The following is a 5,793-nucleotide window of genomic DNA, read 5'->3' as shown; positions in this document are numbered from 1 at the left end:
ATGTTGCATCACATGGAGCCCGCCGAATTCAAATCAGGGGCCGAGGTCACGCCACCTCGGCCATGGAGCCAATCCCACGATTTAATCCCTGGAGTTCCAGCATTTTTCTTTTTCTTTTTCTTATTAGGATTTTTTTCGCGCGCGTGCGCACATATACATGTGCAGCAGAAACTTGTGCAACAGCCTCAAGGTTCATGGATCAAACTTTAATAATCCTTTTCTTGATTTTGGCATGACCATTTTACACTTACATTTCGTTTATTTTCGAAGGCTTTGGAACCTCTTCAACTCGAAATGGAATCAAATGGAAGTGTAATGTTTTGATAACCAAAGTTGTTAAAGACTTGTGGTCCATCTTAATAATGTGGATTGGTCCAAGATCTATTTAAGTTGTTCAATATTTTGATATTTACCCTGGATTTATTCCCTTAACAAGTCAAAGGCTCTAAAATAATTTGTTTAAGTTGCATGTTTTTTCAAACGAAAATGATTATCGATATTATCACTAGTTTGTACTCTATACGTGCTGTCTACTAGTTGCAGAAGTCAATATTATTTATCTATTTTTTGCCATTGAATGTTCAATACATAATCAATGCCAGATTCATTTCTTCCTATATATATATATATACTGAATCCAGAGAGGCTGACGGAAAGTACAATTATTCACAATGTTAAAGCAGGTATCTTCTACAAATTGATGCTAATATTGTACGGCGTTGTGCAATTTGTCTAGAGTCCAAAAGAATGTGCTATTGTACAATTTTCTTAATGATTCTTCATGTGGGTAAGAAAAAGTCTAGAATGGGTGCTTTTACTTTATTTGACATCTCGTGTTTTGCAATTTTTTTTTAGGCTAACAGCTGCCTTGCTTTAACCAGCCTAATCTAAATGCATTCTGCATATATAAGAAGGCCTGTTAAATTTAAGCATTTGTAATGCAAGGATGATTATGATGTTTAGTATTATGTGTAGATGAAAATTAGGAGGAAATTTGTGATAATAACTGATTGTAAAATTGATGACTTCAAACAGAAGACAAGTTACTTGACATGGTGGTGTAATACACTATTAGCTAGCTTGATTTTATTTTCTTTTCTTTTCTTTTAATGTAGTTTTCATCATTTTTCATGATGATTTACTACTAGGTTTTTGTATTATTTTTGAATTATCATCTATGATTTTCGATGTTTCAACAGATTCTCACGATGATGGTGTTCACTATATTGAGTGGTCACCTACTTCCTCTCCCCGTGCTTTGCTCATAGTTTTCCGTGGGTACTGTCTGTTTGTAATTAACTGACGATAATTATATTTGATTTTTGATCCCATGAATCATCTTTCAGCAGATGTTAACATCTGATTAAGTCTCATTAACTAATGCAATTTGATTTTTTTTTTAACAACTGGTTGGCCAAATTTCTGTGTGCGCTCTGTTTTCTCCTCGGGCTCTGTTCAGCTCCATTGGTCCCAATGGCCTCCTAATCAGAGTGGTGGACGAACAAAATGGTTTTGCACAAGTAATGTTCTATTGATAGCAGAACCTAGTGGGATTAAGGCTGCTGATGCAATTGTTACAGATTCTGGTGCTTTGCATGTGGCTGGTGTTCCAATTGCAAACACATTGACTGTTGTCATTTGGGAGGTTACTCCTGGCCTTAGAAAAAGTTTTCAAGATACCCCTAAGGCTCGTCACTTAACTCTCCTCCTTGGGATGGTTTTGCCCCTCCCGCTGCATACTTGTTTGGCTGGCAGGAGTTTTTCTTATTAGAAAAAAAGCGAGGGATGAAACACACGGAGCAAGATTATGGCAATATGGTAGCTATTCATTGTTCAAAAGTTTCAAACTTTTTTGCACGTGTGAATCCTGAGGCTACGGCCCAACCTTCGCAATGGAAATGCCCTCTTCCACCCGACCAACATAGGGGCTAGCTTGCTCCGCGCTAAATTTGGCGACGCCCTCATCGTCATGTACCGCCGAAGCTTAGACCTTATTTGCCAGAAGTCTATCTCATTTTCCCACTCACTTGACACGGACCTAGTTTCATTACACCTGAATAACTAGAACCGTGCGGCCCAAGTCCCTTTATTTATAGGCAAACTCAAGGTATGCAAGTTGGCATTAATGGCTAGGATTAATCTTGATCCAAGGGCTTTCATTGATTGCAAGTTGCCTTAAACCTTCTTTGACCATAAGGTAGCCAAGTTTATCAATAGCTACAACTCGATATTTTGGGGTTGTTGTGAAAGCTTTCTCCAAGAATCTTCAATTCGGTACTTTTTGGATTCAGTCCAACATACCTTTTTCTACCAACAACCAATCCAATCGATTCCAAACCACAACCAATATAATTCACTTTGGTTGCTTTTCAATCTTACCCACGTAGGACAAGAAAATGTGATGATTTGTGACCGCAAGGGCTAGGAGAAGACACCACAAAGGTAGGTTATGAAGGAACCACCAATTACACAAAGTAAACAAACGTTTTGGACACTTCTTGGAACTGTTTTTCACACACCCAAGGGGGCAATCGGGATTCTTCTATTTTTCTCACAAAACCACACAAATCATACAAGAAAGTACCTAGGGTTATAGCTTTATATATACTCTAGGGTTAGGTTTTAAATTGGACCTTTAAGAGGTTTAAACGGGTCAAGATTGAAGTCATCCAAGATGGAATACAATTGGGCCGGGTGGAGCTCATGGATTTGGTTGTTGGATTTATTTCATTCATCGGCCTTTGCCTATGAAATAATTAATCCACGTTAACATTATAGCCCAGTATTTATTAGGTATCAAAACCCCAACAGGGCTCAATGCTATTGCCTTTGAACCAGCATGTGGCAGTTCAGTGATAGATGTTGTGATAGCTGAAGGTATTGACAAGTACTTGTCTTTTTTCTCGAGCTCTCGCATATTGATTGTTTTACCCTTCAAAGATTGGTTTGAGCATTGTTCTGTTATGTGGGTTGTGCACGGCGTTACATGTCCCTTTCTGATCCTTAAGGGGTCCTTTCAGTCACAGAATGAAGAATTCAACATTGGGATCTGTGGAGAATTTTCTATATCGCAGAATGGACAATCTAGCGCTGCCTGAATCTGGTTTTGGCTATGCTGGTCGAGGATATACCTGTAAGGAGGTAACATGACCTCTCTTCAAATCTCTCATCAGAAAAAAAATAAAAGAACCTTCTGGCTTGACAGGAGGTAAAATGATCTCTCTTCAAATCTCTGAGGAGAGGTGCTCAAAACTAGTGCATGTGTATTCCTTGACATCTCGTTATGTCTAAGACAGCAGAATATTCAACATTGTAACATTTAATTTTTACTTGAACTGTTATCTTCGACATTTAGTTTTCCAGGATCACTAGTATTTGGTAGCAAAAGCAATATCAAGACAGTTTCACAGCTGTATCTAGGTGGAAAAGCAAAGTTGAGCTACTAATGCATCAATAAATACGGCAACATATTTTTTATAAATATCTTATTTACGTAAACATGAAGAATCAATAAATTTGAGTCATTACTTGCACATTTGAGTTATCTAAATAATACTAAAAAAAATTAGGTAAGTGCTATCTGTATTGCATGAAAACGGCGTAGGCTTGTGACATCTTCTCTTAAGAAGTGATCAACTCGTTCAAGTTACACGTGAACTGCGTTTTTCCCTTTCCATGTGGATATTGAGCTGTAATTAGGAAAGTCTCTTCCTCATATTCTTAGGTGATTGTTGGATTATCCAGGTGAAGGTCCTTTTTCTCATACTCCGACAGCTTTGTGAGTGGATGGAATTGATGTCACATCCATTGCCAGCTTCTCAAGTTGGACACAGGAACATCAAGGTTTGTCTTCATTATATTGAAGGAAACTGCATTGATTTGCCAGAGATTGCATTATATGACTCTCGTACGCAGGTACTTATCTCTTGATGAAGTTGTCTGCTTTCAGTTATGTACTATTAGCTTAGCAACCGTGACTAAATTGATATCGCACTTAAAATGAAATCTAAGACATAAATGCATGTCCTTTCCATTTATTAACATATTTTTCGTGCAGGGCATAACCCTGCCTACAGATGCAGACGCTGAAAGGTTGCTTCTACGGAAGTTGGAAATCCATTCTCCAAGTGAAGAATGGCAAAGGAGGATTATGGAACTTCGGTCTGATCCAGAGGATGCAAGTGTTGCAGATGAATCTAACAGCTTATCGGATATTCATTATGGAGCTCATGACATGTGGTCCAAGAAACGTAAGATGTCTGAAAGAAATGTAGCTCGTGGATTGAGCACTTCATCGCGCCTAAGAGGTTCCCAAAGAGATGTGGTGACAGCTTTGTGGAAAAGAGAGATTGGAGAAGTCTGGTACAAGTTACCATTTCATTTGGTAATGAATTTGATATTTTGCTTTTCCTCCATGACTTCTAGATTGTCTTGAATGTTCTCTATCCTATACAATTTTTGCTTCTTGCAGTGCATAAGATGTTTGCGGCAAACTTCAGCTTTTGCTTCTTCTGGTTCTAGTAGTGTTAATCAAAACATGAAAGTAAAATGGTGGATCAGCCACTGGGTACATGGCTGCCCAATGTGCGGTGGCAGATGGTATACGTTGGTCTAGAATAGATATTTCTTCTCCTTATTAAGCCCTTCTAATGATTTGGAGTCTCGAGTATAATCATGATCGGTATTCATGTAAATGAAAATATTGAGCTGGAGTACTTGTGTCGTAGTTGCTTCAATCGTTCAGTCAGTCATGATCACAAGATTTGGACCATTGCTGAGTGTTTGTAGAGTTCCTCATGCTTAATCCAGACAAGAGTTCGACAAGAAAAATTCTCTGGAATGCTACGTTCTCATGTGTATAGTATGTCGTTTGGTCCAAACCGTTTTCTTTGCTCAAATTCATTTTTGGGATGAACCTGAAACCGAATTTACACTTTAATTTTCAAATATTTCTCTTTTTTATGTGTGTTGCTCAATATCATTTTTAGTTTGGTAAAGCTTTGTAGTACATGATAATCACTATGTAAAAAGTCGTCCTTCAAAATCATATCTGGTACGTTAAAATGAACATTTTAATGAATCGAAACTTAATATAAACATTAGATATTCTAAAAAATCATTAATAATAGTATTCTTGAACACCATTTTTGATCATATTCTTCACCAAAGGAATCTGAAGCGACTAAAAAATACGCAATATTTTAGTTGCTGAACAATTGATGCATAAGTACTTGCAATTCATCCTCTATAGTTTCTTTAGATTATCCATTGACCTGCGATTTATATGTCAACGAAAGAGATTTAGAAGTCTGTCATACAAAGATTAAACAATCATTGGGGAAAAGAACATTAAGCCCCTATTTGGTGAGAATTAAAATAGATTTTTAGTATATTTTGATAAAAGTTAATGAAATATATGGTAGAAAAATTGTGAGTCCCATAAAATATGTAATTAAAATTAATTGTTGACTTTGACATATATTAAAATAATCCCCACCAAACAGTGTAAATACCTAACATATTATCCCTAATGACGATACACTTCCAATAAATTCGTTATAAGATAGAAAAACACTTACTTATCAATGGTATTCTTAAATAAACAAAAAATACAATAAATATAAATCTGTGGCTAAATATTTGTCTCTCATTCTAGAGCAAATAAACTGAAATTTTGGACAAAAATTATAAATGGGGACACGATTTGCTAACTAATAGATGATTAATAATGAGGTTGCTATGAAAAATGTGATATTAGTATAACTACCCTATTATTAAAGGTTGAACTCCAAC

At 36.6% G+C, this 5,793-nt stretch overlaps 1 pseudogene; it reads left to right on the top strand.

Annotated features, from left to right (window-relative positions):
* LOC111388364 lies at nucleotides 1–4,962 on the top strand (annotated as a pseudogene).
* The last annotated feature ends 831 nt before the right edge of the window (nucleotides 4,963–5,793 follow it).

Source organism: Olea europaea, unplaced genomic scaffold (genome assembly GCF_002742605.1).
Source record: "Olea europaea var. sylvestris unplaced genomic scaffold, O_europaea_v1 scaffold489, whole genome shotgun sequence".
NCBI lineage: Eukaryota > Viridiplantae > Streptophyta > Magnoliopsida > Lamiales > Oleaceae > Olea > Olea europaea.
The sequence above is the reverse complement of the archived record's forward strand: the minus strand, read 5'-3'. Positions and strand labels throughout refer to the sequence as shown.